The 16682-nt window shown below is 42.1% G+C and overlaps 1 pseudogene; it reads right to left on the bottom strand.

The window, feature by feature from the left end:
- Window positions 1–2936: 2936 nt before the first annotated feature.
- Window positions 2937–16682, bottom strand: part of LOC102419683 — a 56123-nt pseudogene continuing 42377 nt past the window's right edge.

Genomic DNA, 16682 nt, shown 5'->3' with positions numbered 1-16682 from the left:
CAGGTAATGATCTTTTTATCAGTAAGCTGAAAATGCCTAAAAATCTAAAATGTGATTGCTTGTGAATTGCTACTTAATGTTTTCCAATATGCATATATCCATAGGAAAGCAAGATAGAGCAAAGAAAATGCCTAAATGTATTTTGATTTTGCTTTATTATTTTAACTTAAATGAGAAATTGTTTTTAAACCTATATTTTAATAAATGAAACTGCTCCTTCTGGGTTTTATGTGGGATGAAATATCTTTACCTGAACTGGTGGATGAGGATGGTTTTTTTCCCTTCTTGCTAACCTCCCCCTGAAAGTGACATAAAATAGAACCAATGGGGAAGAAAAGTATAAAAGAAAACTCCCTAAAAAGTATAGAAAATTTTTTAAGCCTTTATTTATTAACTGTTCATAGATCCAGGAAATGGTGTAGATACCCTAACGCCAACCACCGTTTAGTTTATTTAAATGAGGACAGTGGAGCCTCCTCTTTGCTGGGGCGACACAAGCCTCCTTCTTGCTCTGGTTGCTCCGCAGACTCCACCATCCTTGTCCCACTAATATGCATACTCATTCCTGATTGGCGGGTAGGCATGGCTTGTGGGCATCATGGAGCAATGGTTAATTTGCATGTTTCTCTTTTATTAGTGTAGATATATATATAGATACAGATAGATATAGATATAGAGAAAGAGATAGAGTGAGATAGAGATAGAGATAGAGATAGAGATAGAGATAGAGATAGAGATAGAGATAGATAGAGATAGAGATGATAGAGAGTGATAGAGAGATAGATATAGATATATAGATATAGATGATATAGATATAGATATAAATATAAATATAGATGATATAGATATAGATACATTTTTAAGTCCATACTGAGAGAAAATTTTCCAGGAGTTTTAAGATATAAATTCAGGAGAGAATTTCTCTCAACACCAAACTTCACATTTCCCTGCATCTCCCCACAACATACACACAAACACCCATCTTGCTTTACCTTAAAAATCTGGGTCCTGCTCCCTTCTGTAGATGTGAAGTCAATGCTAAGCTGAGGATATTGAGGAAGAGAAGGAAGCAGGAAGTTAGGGGAGAAGCTGCACAAACTTGCTCATGTAAGAGATGGGCCCACCTTACTATCTATAACAATTTTCTGCCTTTTGTTGACTTTTGCCCAGACTTGCTGCTTGTGAATTCCATCATTTGTGCACAGCTTGGCCTCTTCCACACATACTCAGGCCAAGTAGAGCCAGTAAAAAACTGGATTGTTTTGTAGTTCCAAACAGGTAACCCAGGATTGGTCACAGTCAGGTAATGACATTGGCCTATACCAAAGTGCCCCCCCTCCAATAAGTCTCAGAGTTAACACACCTGGTTGTGAGATTTAGAACATATCAGAGCATGACCCAATGAGCCCACAAGCAATACACCCAGAGAGAGATGTTGGTAGGCACCAGACCCTGATTGGGGAATTCTGCTTTATTGGGTCAGACCCCTCATAGCAGCTTGTACACTGTGGTTGATTCTTATTCTCATAGTAAGGCAGGATGAGGGTCAACTCCACCCATGTATCGGACAACATCAATCAAGACTCAACTACAATAGGATGGCTCACATATTCCACACATGGAACATTCCTGGGACACTTAGCTCCAATGATCAGGGAGACTGTGCCACTGAAACACAAAGGTATGCTGGCCTAATATGTCAGGCCAGCATACCAAGATTGGATACATCACAGATCTGCCTAATACACAGACACAAATATAAAGAGGCAGGCAAACTGGGGAGACAAAGAAACAAGCTCCAAACAAAAGAACAGGAGAAATCACTTGAAAAAGAATTAAATGAAATGGAGGCAAGCCATCTAACTGATACGAAGTTCAAAACAACGGTTATAAGGATGATCAAGGAACTTAGTGAGAACTTCAACAGAGAGATCGCAAACATAAAAAAATGACATACTGGTAGAAACCATAAAGAAGAACCAGTCAGAAATGAAGAATACAATATCTATGATGAAGAATACACCAGGATGAACTAACAGGAGATTTGGTGAAGCAAATAATCAAATCAGCAATTTAGAAGACATGGTAGTGGAAATCATCAAATCAAAGCAGCAAAAAGAAAAAATAATTTTTAAAAGTGAGAACAATTTTAGGTATTTCTGGAACAATATGAAGCATAAAAACATTCCCATCATAGGGACACCAGAAGGAGAAAAGAGAGAGCAAGAGATTGATAACCTATTTTTAAAAATAATGACTGAAAAATTTTCTAATTTGGTGAAGAAAAAAGACACATAAGTCCAGGAAGTGCAGAGAGTCCCTAACAAGATGAACCCCAAATGGCCCACACAAATGTGCATCATCATTTAAATGGCAAAGCGTAGAAACGAAGAGTGGATCTTAGAAGTAGCAACAGAAACACCTCTAAGGGAGCTCCCATAACACTACCAGTTAATTTCTCAATAGAAACTTTCAAGGCCCGAAGAGATTGGTATGAATTATGCAACTCCGTGAAAAGTAAGGCCCTACAAGCATGAGTACTCTACCTAGAAAGGTTATTATTTAAAATTGAAGGAGAGATAAAAGGCTTCCCAGGCAAGAAAAAGCTCAAGGAGTTCATCACCACTAAACTAGTATTACAAGAAAAATTTAAGGAACTTCTCTAAGAAGTATCAATTTTAAAAAAAGGAACTTAGGTATAAATTTTAAAAATGTCAATAAATACATACTTATCAATAATCAATTTAAATATATGAAATGGATAAATGGATGAAAGGCTCCAATCAAAGGGCATAGAGTACCTGAATAGATGACAAAACAAGACTGATATATATGCTGTTTTCAAGACACTCCCCACAGAATGAAAGACAGACAGAGACTGAAAGTAAAGGGATTAAAAATACATTTCATGAAATGAAAATGAAAAAAGAAAAAAGCTAAAATAGCACACTTATATCAGTCAAAATACATCTTTTAACTCTGTGCACCACCTTGGATGCTCAGTGACTCCCAGTCTCCTTCAGGTCTCGCTTTTGCTCTTCAATGTGCACTTGAACTGTGGCCAAGTAGCATCTGTGCTCTTCTCCTAGGGTGCTGCCCCCCCCACCCCCCGGGGCACCTGTGCATCGTGGAAGAGATTGTTTGTGTAGAAGTTACCCTGGTTATCCCTCTCCAAGTTCTCAACCACAGCCATCAGCTTCTCCAGCTGCTCCCTCTGCTCCTCCTCTGTGGCCTGGTTGTTGAGGCAACACTGCCTCTTCCTACACTCCTGGACCAGGATCTGCAGGCTATAGTTGTCCATTTTGGCTACATACTCATCCAAGGACACGTCCTCTAAGTCCTCCTTGTGGGTGAAGAGGACCACCACGTGTCTCATGGCTCCTGTCCCAAAGGCCTCCTTCACCCGACTCACTGCCAATGTGTCCAGGGCAGTGAAGTGCCCCAGCTGTGTCACCAGCAGAAGCACATGGGGCTCTGGGGCTGAGAGCAGGTAGCAGTCCCCGAAGTGCTTGTACATCTCTTGGTCCTGAGCCTTGGGTCAAAGATGGAAGGCATGTCAACCACTAGGATGTTCCTTCCATTCCAGGTTCCTGTGGCCAACTGGCACGTCCTGTCCACGGCCTGGGCCCCCAGCCTGGACTCCAACACAGGTTGACAGAGTATGCTGTTCCCAGTGGCACTTTTTCCACAACCAGACTTGCCCACCAGGATGAGCCTCAGTGAGGAAGATGATGCAAACTGGTTATCTTCTACACTGCCTGAATAAGAAAAACTGTGTGTCTTAGTAAACTAGTGTTACTTCCGATTTTTCAATCATGGACACTCATGGTATCTCATTAAAGCTGTGAATCTCCCTCCCAGGAAACTGTCATATCTAAATACATACAAAAGTTTCCAACAACTTTAGGAGGTTCCCAGGTCATAGGAAGTCTACATAAGAAGCCCACTTTGGACCCATAATCAACAATTAGAACTGCTACATTGAGAAGGTTGCTCCAACTTCTTCATCAAGTTCAGGGAAGACAGTTTTTCTGAAAGAAAGCTGGTCCCTGTGTTTCTCCAGGGATGGTGCCTCTGCGAGTTTCATGTTAAATGAATGTGATATTAGAAGGATGCAAAGGAGAGAAATCACACATGGGAAAATATTACCACCTCTTTTCACTCACAAATGACCAGGAACACTTGTGTAGAAGTGCTCAACATATTCACCTAAACCTTGGGAGAAAAGGAAATGTCAGCTGTGATCTTCCACCAAGGAAAAGCTGAGGTCCCCGGGTCTCTGTTCTTTGGGTGGGGAATTCTCTGCTTGAGATTGAAACAACAGAAAGGTCATAGTTACTGTCAAAGGCAAAGCCTGAGAAATGACTCAGGATGGGTGGCTGAAGAGGATGGAATTTAAGACTATTAGTAGTACATGTGATGGAAAGTTCACCTACTTGGCTGATTGAATTATAGGAAGTTAACAAAAGTGATGTTGGAGCCCTGACTGGTTTGACTCAGTGGATAGAGTATCAGCCTGTTGACTGAAGGGTCCCGGGTTCGATTCCAGTCAAGGGAATGTACCTTGGTTGCGGGCATATCCCCGGTGTGCGGTGTGCAGGAGGTAGCTGATCAATGTTCCTCTCTAATCCATTTTTGTAACTCTCTATCCCTCTCCCTTCCTTGCTGTAAAAAAATCAATAAAATATATATTTTTTAAAAAAAGTGGTGTTTGAGAGGGTGACACTGAGCCAGGAGCTAAAACATTCAAGGGAACAAGAAGTCTGAGAACCCAGGGAGCTCAAAAGGATTCCAAGTTCATTGCAGTGTCCTAAAATCTATTATTTTATTTCTTCTACTCTGTGTTGGTTCTTGCTTTTCTGCAGTGTTCTGGGATGTTTTGTAGCCTGCATGATTAGTAAATCTTTCTGGGAGATATTTCCATTTTCTGCTCAAACTGGACAAGGAAAGAGAAAATGTATTCACTATTCAGTTCAAAACCCTGCAACTTCTGACATGAAGTTTCATTTCCATATTTCCCACACATCATGTGGAAGGTGAACATTGTACTGAAGGGGTCGGGTGGAGGTGGGGGTAAAGGTGGTGGGGAAGGTAAAGAAGAAATGAGCACTGACTTTTTCTTCTTCAGTTTTAAACACTGGGTTTCCGTCACTGTGTTTGAGGTGAGGAAACGGTGATTCTTGTAGGCTTTCTTACCTTCAGCCTTAGTTCCATATCTGCTCATTGGAAGTACTTCCATCCTCTTCCAGGATAAAAACAGGAAAAGAATAAAAAGTAAGTGTCCACATGGAGCTGGTAAGGCCTGAAGTCACCTCCAGTTAAGACCCTTAAGAATAATTCTCCATCGAGGAACCAATTCCATTGCTAATTTCCTAACTCAAATTATGCCCTCAAAGTCTATACATAACATTAAGGGAACCTGGTGATTTTAACACAATGCACTGTGAACACAGTGCTTGGTCCCTTTTTTCTTCTGTCTCAACTTACAGAAAAGCAGGAAGTATTTTAAAACCAATCCATGGCTTACGTCCCTCCAACTGGAAAAGGTATGAAGAGAAAAAAGCATTCTTTATGGAATAAGGAGGGAAACATTATCTTATTTTATGTTTTGGATTCATAATAGACCAACTTTCTGGAAAAAGGACTTCTCCTCATGTCAGTCCTTGAAGGACTCATGTCCCAGATCCAACCTTCCCCTGGGAAGGTGCACTGTACTTTTCATCTTGGCCACTGGACATCCATGTGACACAAAGGGTGTTGGGCACTAGAAATTCTCATTACTTCAAACAAGCCAATGTCTTTTACAGCAAGGTAATTTTTTTCTCTGTTCTAGCAAGTTTGTGATTAGCCTCCTGAGCAATTGGTGGAGAGAAGGGGGTGCCATATCCAAAGAGAAAGAATCAACACTGAGCACAAATTTAAGAAAAACTCACTTCTTGCCTCAGTGTTTAATCAAAATTTTTTCCTGGCTGGCTCTGACGTCCTTGTCTCCCAGTGATCACCATTTTGTGTCCCAGTAGATTTAAACAGAAATTGGTACAACAATTGACATGAATTGGCATAAATGTCTCATTCAAGTGAGGCATAATATTGTGTCACTCATTTTTGTGTTAGAAAGGACAAGATGTTACATACCTAAGATGAGGTTATATTTATTTATTCAGTTTTAGGTATTAAGCAGTTGTGAAACAAGTTTTTAAGTAAATTTATTTTTTTTAAAAAAAACACAACTTGCACTAAAACCTATCCTAATCAGACTACTACAAAAAATTCAAGAAGAAGGAACACTTCCAAGCTCATTCTATGAAGCCAGCATCACCCTAATACCAAAACCAGGTAAAGACAACACAATGAAAGAGAATTACAGGCCAATATCCCTCATGAACATAGATGCCAAAATCCTCAAAAAAATCTTAGCAAATCGGATCCAGCAGTACATCAGAAAGATCATACACCACGACCAAGTAGGATTTATCCCAGGGATGCAAGGATGGAGCAATATCCATAAATCAATAAATGTGATACATCACATAAACAAATTGAAAGAAAAAAAACGACATGGTCATATCAATTGATGCAGAAAAAGCATTGGACAAAATCCAACACCCATTTTTGATAAAAACTCTCAGCAAGGTGGGAATAGAAGGATCATACCTCAACATAATAAAAGCCATATATGACAGGCCCACACCCAACATCATACTCAATGGTCAAAAACTAACACCATTTCCCCTAAAAACAGGAACAAGACAGGGATGTCCACTCTCACCACTCCTGTTCAACATAGTCCTGGAAGTATTAGCCATTGCAATTAGACAAGAAGAAGAAATAAAAGGCATCCAAATTGGAAAAGAGGAAGTAAAACTGTCCTTATTTGCAGACGACATGATATTATACATACAAAACCCTAGAGACTCCATCAAAAAACTACTAGACTTAATACATGAATTTGGCAATGTAGCAGGATACAAAATTAACCTCAAGAAATCTGAGACATTTCTATACACGAGTAGTGAACTTTCAGAAAGAGAGATTATAAAAACAATCCCATTTACCATCGCACCAAAAAAATTAAGCTATCTAGGAATAAACTTAACTAAAGAGGTAAAAGACCTCTACTCAGAAAACTACAGGACGTTGAAAAAAGAGATAGAGGAAGACATAAACAGATGGAAGAATATACGGGGTTCATGGATTGGTAGAATCAACATCATTAAAATGTCCATACTACCCAAAGCAATCTATAAATTCAACGCACTTCCCATTAAAATACCAACGGCCTACTTCACAGATCTAGAACGAACTCTCCAAAAATTCATCTGGAATAAAAAAAAAGACCCCGAATAGCTGCAGCGATCCTGAGAAAGAACAAAGTAGGTGAGATCTCAATATCAGATATCAAGCTGTATTACAAAGCCACTGTTCTCAAAACTGCCTGGTACTGGCACAAGAACAGACATATAGATCAATGGAATAGAATCGAGAGCCCAGAAATCAGCCCGAACCAATATGCTCAGTTAATATTTGACAAAGGAGGCAAAAACATACAATGGAGCCTAGATAGTCTCTTCAATAAATGGTGTTGGGAAAATTGGACAGATATATGCAAGGAAATGAAACTAGACCACCAACTTACACCATACACAAGAATAAACTCAAAATGAATAAAGGACTTAAATGTAACACGGGAAACCATAAAAATTCTAGACGAATCCAAAGGCAACAAAATCTCAGATATATGCCGAAGCAATTTCTTCACTGATACAGCTCCTAGGGCACTTGAAACTAAAGAGAAAATGAACAAATAGGATTACATCAAAATAAAAAGCTTCTGCACAGCAAAAGAAACCATCAACAAAACAACAAGAAAACCCACTGCATGGGAAAATATATTTGCCAACGTCATATCTGGTAAGGGTCTAATCTCCAAAATTTATAGGGAACTCATACAACTTAACAAAAAGAAGATAAACAATCCAATCAAAAAATGGGCAAAGGATCTAAATAGACACATTTCAAAAGAGGACATTCAGAAAGCCAAGAGACATATGAAAACATGCTCAAAGTCGCTAATCACCCGAGAGATGCAAATCAAAACAACAATGAGGTACCGTCTCACACCTGTCAGAATGGCTATCATCAACAAATCAACAAACGACAAATGCTGGAGAGGATGTGGAGAAAAAGGAACACTTGTGCACTGCTAGTGGGAATGTAGACTGCTGCAGCCACTATGGAAGACAGTATGGAGTTTCCTCAAAAAAATGGAAATGGAACTCCCATTTGACCCTGTGATCCCACTTCTAGGAATATATCCCAAGAAACCAGAAACACCAATCAGAAAGGATCTATGCACCCCTATGTTCATAGCGGCACAATTCATCATAGCTAAGATCTGGAAACAGCCTAAGTGCCCATCAGTAGATGAATGGATTAGAAAACTGTGGTACATCTACACAATGGAATACTATGCTGCTGTAAAAAAGAAGGAACTCTTACCATTTGCAAAGGCATGGATGGAACTGGAGAACATTATGCTAAGTGAAATAAGCCAGTCAATGAAGGAAAAATACCACATGATCTCACTCATTCATGGATAATAAAGACCATTATAAACTTTTGAACAATAATAGATACAGAGGCAGAGCTGCCTCAAACTGATTGTCAAACTGCAGTGGGAAGGCCAGGGAGGGTTTGGGGGCAGGAGGGAGGGGGGTAAGAGATCAACCGAAGGACTTGTATGCAGGCATATAAGCATAACCAATGGACATAAGACACTGGGGGGTATGGGGAGCCAGGGGATTGTCAAGGGCGGGGAAGAAAAAAAAGGACACATATGTATACTCTTTGTATACTTTAAGCAATAAAAAAAAACACAATTTGCAATGAACAAATGTAAGTACTTTGGCATTTTTCCTGCAGATATTCTATTTGATTAAAAAGTTAACACATTACACATGAATTTCATTTATGTTTTTCTCCCTCCCTCTGCCCTTCAGAGACAACCAATATTCTGAGCTTTTTGTGTATAATCTCATGTGTGTATTTACACTTCTACATACACATGTATCTGTAGGTAATGTCTAATACCGATTTTTTATTTTAAGCTTTTACATAAATGACATTATTTGTATAAAATTGTATCCAATTATTTATTAACAAACTTTTAGGCTGTTCCAAAATATATGCTTCCTGCAAAATAATCCCCACATACTGCATATCTCTGTGCAACAATTGATGGATGGCTTTCATCTGACTAGATACTGTCAATATGACTCGAGACCACTATGCCAATTCTCATTGACACAAGCCATGTGTGAGAAGTCCCCAAATCTGCACTTGCACTTGGTGATATTCCACTGTTAATTTTTTTATCACCTTAAGGACATACATAATGATGTCTTTGTCTGTTTACATGTCCATTTTACTGACTACCATTGAATTTAAAAATGGTTTTAATAATTTGTTAGCTATTCAGGTTGCTTCTGTTATATAGAAACTAGAGGCCCGATGCACGAAATTCGTGCACTGCAGGGTGGGGTTCCCTCAGCCCAGCCTGCCCCTCTCACAGTCTGGGAGCCCTCAGTGGATGTCTGACTGATGGCCACAGTCTGGCAGCAGAGGCTCGGAGCAGGCATCGTGTGTGTGTGTGTGTGTGTGTGTGTGTGTGTGTGTGTGTGTCTTCTAGGGCCTGCCCCCAGCCGTGCCACGTAGGCTCGAAGCAGTTGCCGTGTGTGTGTGTGTGTGTGTGTGTGTGTGTGTGTGTCCTCTGGGGGCCTGCCCCCAGCCACACCATGGAGGCTTGGAGCAGGAACCCCTCTGTGTTGATCTCTCAGGCTCCTGGCCTCCTCTGCGTGTTGTACTCTCCCTTGAGCTATGGCCAGGATGGGGGTGCTGCTTGCAAGCCGGGCTTTCCTACTCCTGGATCGCCATGGCTGGGGAGCAGGCCCAGCTGGGGGCTGCCCACAGGCCGGGCTTTCCCCCTCCCAGGTGTCCATGGCAACCAGGGAGCAGGCCCAGCTTGGAGCTGCCCACAGGCCGGGCTTGCTCTCCTGCTCCCGTTTCAGGCCCAGTTTGGGGCTGCCCGCAGGCCAGGCTTGCTTTCCTGCTCCGGGATCAGGCCCAGCTGGGGGCTGCCCTCAGGCCAGGCTTGCTTTCTTGCTCCCGGATCAGGTGCAGCTGGGGGCTACCAAAGGCCGCACTTTTCTACTTACCAATGGCCGGATCACCACAGCAACCCAGGGCCCAGTGGCACTTTCCTGCTCTCCAATAGTCATAGGGTCCCAGCTGGGGCGGGGCTTAGCAGTGTGGGGCTTAGGCAGCACGGGGATCTCGGCTGGGGGCTCAGGTGGCACACAGAGGTCCCGGCTGGAGGTGGGACTTATGCCCTGCTGCCTAGGGCTGCACATGGGGCCCGGATGGCAGCTTGTGCTGTCCCGCCCTGCCTGTAGTATAGGATAGAGGCCTGGTGCACAGTTGGGGGCTGGCTGGTTTGCCCTGAATGTGTCCCAGATCAGGGTGGGTGCCTGGCCAGCCTGGATGACGGGCTGATGGTTGTTTGTAGCTGGTCACACCCCCTTCAGGGTGGGGGTCCCCACTGGGGTGCCTGGCCAGTCTGGGTGAGGGCCTGAGAGCCATTTTCAGGCTGGAGGGCAACTTAAGCTCCCAGCCTCTCCTTTTTTTCTTTTCTTTTTTTATTCTGGGATTTATTTACCTTCGATAGCTGTCACTGGAGCTGAGAGCCGGCTCCAGCTCTGAGGGCTGAAAGCAGTTTTCTGGGTCTGTTTGGCTTCTATAATTGAAACTCTGTTGCCATCACTGCAGCTCTAAGCTCTGAGGCTGAAGCTGGCTGAAAGCAGGTCTCTGGAGCCTGTTTAGCTTCTATAATTGCAACATAGTTGCTGAGAGTGCAGCTCAGAGCCGGGCTGCGGCAGGCTGGGAACGTTGGCTTCCTCCATCGCTGGAGCAAGCAAGCCTCCTGTTCGCTTCAGCTGCATGGCTGCAGGCCGCCATCTTGGTTGGCAGTTAATTTGCTTATCCTGCTGATTAGCCAATGGGAAGGGTGTCGGAGTTATGGTCAATTTGCATGTTTCTCTTTTATTAGATAGGACGAGGGGCCCAGTGCACAAAAATTTGTGCACTGGGGAGGGGGTTCCCTCAGCCCAGCTTGCCCCCTATCACATACTGGGAGCCCTAGGGGATGTCCTGCTACCTTTTCCCTGCTCCCCTTGGGGAGTGGGCCTAAGCCACAGTCTGGCCTCCCTTTGTGGGAGTCGACCGGGCTGATCAGGCGAAGGCACCAGCCCCATCACCGCACTGTTGCAGCCACTGCCAGTCACCGCAGCCACCAAGGTGTTTTCATCAACACAGACTCCAGTCCCTTCACCATGAAAAAATGACAACTTTCTTTAGGCATTTTCAAGAAGTGTCTTTCATAGGATATGACATTTCTTTATTATTATTTTTTTATCCTCACCTGGGGATATGTTTCCATTTATTTTTAGAGAATGTGGAAGAGAAAGGGAAAGACAGAGAGAAACATCAAAGTGAGAGGAACACTTTGATTGGTTGCCTCCTGCATGAGCCTTGACCTGGGCCGGAACCAGGGAGGAACCTTCAACCTAGGTACATGCCCTTGGTCAGAATTGAACCCAGAATCTGCGTTGGGCAGGCCGAGGCATTATCCACTGAGCCAAACTGGCTAGGACAGGATATGACATTTCTTAACCCTCTAGCAGCAGACCTTCATTTTTTTCTCCAGGAGTGTGGTAAAAAAAACCCTAGATCACTTTTTGGACTCTTATTACCCAAGTTACTAAGAATATTACCAGTGGCATACAGGGAGCTTAACCAATCAGCAGTCAGAAAAGGTGTTTCCTCTGTAGTTCACACCAATTGGGGTTTGGCCCCTGCCCAGGCCTAACGCCTCTGGCGAAGCATTAGCCCTGGGCCAGGGCACCCTCAGCTCTAAGCCACCGTGGCCATCAAGGATCGCTGGCTGGCTGCGCCCTGGTTCGGGCCACCAGCACCATCAAGGATCACTGGCTGGCTCCTCCCCGGCCCAAGCCTAAAGCCTCTGGCCAAGGCATTAGGCCTGGGCCGGGGCACCCCCAGCTCCCCGCCGCTGCCATCAACGATTGCTGGCTGGCTCCGCCCTGGTCCCCCGCCTCCGCCGCCATCAACAATCATTGGCTGGCTCCTCCCCAGCCCAAGCCTAAAGCCTCTGCTCGAGGCTTTAGGTCTGGGCCAGGGCACCCCCAACTCCCCACCGCCGCCGCCACTGTGGAAGATCGCTGGCTGGCTCCTCCCCGGCCCAAGCCTAAAGCCTCAGGCCGAGGTTTTAGGCCTGGGCTGGGGCACCCCCAGCTCCCCTCCACTGCCGCCATCTATGATCACTGGCTGGCTCCACCCCGGTTTCCCCTGCCATCACCGCCATCAACCATCGCTGGCTCAATGATCGCTGGCTGGCTCCTCCCTTACCCAGGCCTAAAGCCTCAGTCTGTGGCTTGGAGCTGACATATGCAAATTAGCCGCCATCTTGGTTGTAAGTTAATTTGCATATACTCACTGATTAGCCAATGAAAAGGGTAGCGGTCGTATGCTAATTACCATGTTTTTCTTTTATTAGTGTATATGTTTGCACACTTTTCGATTAATATAGTGGGATTATTTTTGGCCCTCCTTAGGTAAACCTCAGGTGGCTTCTGGCAGCTGGAATCGGTCAGCTAAATGCTAAATAAATTCTTTTCTTCTCTTGTTTTTTAATACTGTATGTTAGATTCCTAGAAGGAGACAAACTACTGAAGGTGACACAGACCAAAATAAAATCTAAAAGAGGTTAAATTAAAATAAAAACCTACAACCAAAGAAAAACCAAGTCCAAGATGGCTTCACAAGTGAATTCATTAAACATTTAAAGAATTACCACTAATACATTGCAGACACTCTCAAAAACCAGGAGAGGAGAAAGTACTTCATCATTTATTCCATGAGGTCAGTATTCTTCAAAGATCCTACAAAAAAAAACTACAGACCAATATCCTTTATGAATATAGACATAAAAATTCTCACCAAAATAGTAGCAAATTGAATGATGCAAATTGCAAATACAAGTACATATGTGAGAAGTATGTACTGTATATATATATATATATACATATCTGGGATTTATGATAGTTTACTTATTGAATTATACCCCAATATCTGATATGTCCAAGGTCCTCAATAAATTGTCAGTCATATGTCCTCTGAGTGTCTCCAACTCCTTGGTGACTTGTTGAAATTGGTTCAAACTACCATCACACAGCACGGAAGACTTCACAGTCCTCCCCTCTGTTTCTAAGAGTTCCTCTCCTGTTTCCTCATTCCTGTGACATTGTGCACTGTTTCTACTTCAGCCTGTGACTCTGAAAGTCCCAAAAGCACCATATTTACTGTTTATTAAAAAACACCAGTATTTCTGCAGAACTATTCATATTCAGCTATTTCTTTTTTAGTTTTAGAAACCTTACTGGAAATGCTACAGAGTACAAGATTCAGCACACATACTTTCTCTCTCATTTTGATGACTCTCTTCTCTTTGTTCTTCCCTCTTTCTTCCCCTCTAATTTTTAAGATGCTTTTATTTGTGTATATGAGATTCTGTCCCTTAATGGATAAAAATCATATGTCTCTTTTAGACACTCCAGCTTTGGTTTAAAAAGCAACAAACCAAAACACCTGCTCTCCCTGCTCCCCACTTTATGTTGAAAGGCAGGAACAGTCAATTTAACAAACAGGTTACAATTTTCCACATATTGGAAATATTGGAAAATGATAGACAAATATCAAGTGTGGACCAAAAAACATTCAGGTTACTCCCTTCCTGTTTAAAAGAAGACATATGTGTGGTTATATCAGGTACCCATTTGTTTTCTTGGACTATTAAAAGACTCCATTCAAATCTCCTAGCTGCAGGAAAAGGGCTGTCTCCTTTGGAATTTTCTCCAACTGGATTTCCCATATGTTTGCTGGCTGCTGCCTGTTATTTCAGTTGTCTGATTGCTTTCTCTTTCTTTTTCATTCTTGATTTTCTTTGTCTCACAGTCTCAGGATGTTGGCTGAGAAAAGCGGTTTTGTGCTGTGCTTCCTGTTTTGCAGCTTTTGGCCTCATCGTCCTTTGTTTTCTAGGCGACTGGGTTTGAGACTGGCTTATACTTTGCCCTTGTGGTTTCACATTCTGGGTGGCTTCTGGTGCGGCTTGAGACCAGGCACCTGTTTGTTGCTCAGAGCTGGAGTTCTAAAGGTCGTTCCAATATGGGTTCCTCACTGGGCACTTCACTAACAACTGCTGGATAAGTGATCGAGTCCATTGGAAATACTTTGTCTGAAAATTTCTGCAGGGAAAAGCCACCATAATGCAGAACATTGTACCTGTTATTTACACATATCCTGGCACCACCTGTAACAGTTACATTGAGCTCCTCTGATCTGGGCACCGAGAAAAAAGTATGTAAAATTAGAGGCCACTGCTTTGGAAATAAGTTGGTGTTTTTTAATACTTCACCCCAACGTTTGTCTTAAATTTAGGATCACATAGCAAAAAGCAACAAGCAAAACGTTACTTTGATAAGAGTTTGGCTACAAGGCCAAACTCATCATAAAGGGGTCATTTTAGTCATTGCACTATTGTGAAAGGACAGAACAGGACTGATAGCTGTGTCCCTAACTCCTCTTTCAAGAAAAAGCCACAGAATGTATCAGTTACTCAGTCTGCCCTTATCTCGGCCAATGGGAAAGTGGGGGAAACTAGCCCAAGACCAAAAGTATGCTAGCCACCCCCCCTGTCTTTGTGTAACCAGACCCTAGCTGCACCCTGCCCTTGCGTCACTAGCCCCCGGCCCTCACTCAACCAACCGGAATTGGCCAAATCAGTGGTCATAGTGTGCCCCCACCCCCCGACCCCAAGCCCTATAAATTCTTTGTTCTCTTGGAACTTGGGGCTCTCTTGCACCCTATCGCTGCATCGGTAGGGGAGGCAGAGAGACCAAGTCCCGGGCTTGAATAAAGACTCTATGCTTTTGCATTGGACTCTGTGCTCCCTGGTGATGTCCTTTGGGGGATCTTGAAATCTGGGCATAACAATAGCATTTCTTCATTTGTTGCAAGTAGAAGATTGTTTGTTATCCACAGAAGGAAAATATTGTTTGGTTGAAATCGGTAATAGCTATTGTTAACTCACCAGCAACTCTTAGATCCTATATCTCCTAATCCGTCTTGGCCTTAGACACTTTGTGGCTAAAGTTTCATGATGTTACTCAAGACATTCACGCTTTAGATGGTCTCTTTAAGCACAAGATGTGGTTGTTGTAAGGTAGTTTTAGTTTCTTCAGCAAGTAAAGGAGATGAAGAATTCACATACAAAGCTCTGTCTCCCTAAAGGGAGTGCTTTTATATACTATCTGGTTAATTAAACATTGATTTCTTTGCAGTTGGCTACAATTGTGGGGTTGGGTTAGGTTGCTGGCAAGCTCATCTTGCATACCACTATGCCTACAAAATACTGTGCTTCATTTAAACACTTAGCAAGATGCATTTAGTAAGAGCTGCCCATACCTTAAGATTCTTGTTGTAACTAACAATGATATCCACCATAGCATGGTACAGGTTTACTCTAATAACAGGAAGTTCACCCTTATTAAAATCTCACTTGATGGTAGTCTAAGATCCTTTTATATTCCCTTGATTTCAATTTCCTAATCTTTTGTGGAGGATTTTGCATGTATATTTATCAGAGACATTGGCCTATAGTTTTTTTTTTCTCATGTAGTGCCCTTGTCTGGTTTTGATATATGAGTTATTCTGCCCTCACAAAATGAGTTTGGGAGAGTTTGCAAAGGATGGGTAATAATTGTTTTTCGAATGTTTGCTACAACTCACTTGTGAAACTGTTTGGTGAGGGCTTTTCTTTGTTTGGAGATGTTTTATTCCTCCTTCAAGCTCTTTACTCATTATTTGCCTGTTCATATTTTGTGTTTCTTTATGACTCAATATTGGTAGGTTTTATGCTTCTAGGAATTTTATCCATTTCCTCTAGTTTATACTTTTCTTGGCACATGACTGTTCATAGTAGTCTCTTATGATCCTTTGTATTTTTGCTATATCAGTTGTAATGTCTCCTTTTTCATTTATGATTTTATTTATTTGAGCCTTCTTTACTTGAAAATTTTAGTCTAGTTAAATGTTTGTACATTTTTTATTATCTTTTCAAAACTAGCTCCTAGGTTGTTGTTGTTTTTTTAAAAATCTTTTCTATTGTTTTTCTTATCTCTGTTTCCTTCCTCTGCTTAATTTAGGTTGGTTTGTTCTCTTTTTTTCTGAGTCCTCAATGTAAAGTTAAGTTGTTTATTTGAGACCTTTCTTCTTTCTTAATGTTGCATCTATCATTATACCCTTCCTCTTAGAATTGCTTCTGCTGAATTTCATGTTTTTGTATGTGTGTTTCCATTTTTGTTTATATCAAAATATTTTTACTTCCTTTATGACTTCTTCCTTGTATCCATTGGTTGTTAAGGAGTGTATTGTTTAATTTTCATGTTTTTGTGAGTTTTTCCATTTTTCTCCTGTTAGCAACTTCTCTAGTTGAATAATATTGTAGTCCGAAAAGATATTTACTGTTTTTTCAATACTTTTAAATTTGCTAA

The sequence above is a fragment of the Myotis lucifugus genome, unplaced genomic scaffold, assembly GCF_000147115.1.
Source record: "Myotis lucifugus unplaced genomic scaffold, Myoluc2.0 scaffold_983, whole genome shotgun sequence".
NCBI lineage: Eukaryota > Metazoa > Chordata > Mammalia > Chiroptera > Vespertilionidae > Myotis > Myotis lucifugus.
This window is presented reverse-complemented; position numbering and strand designations above follow the sequence as displayed.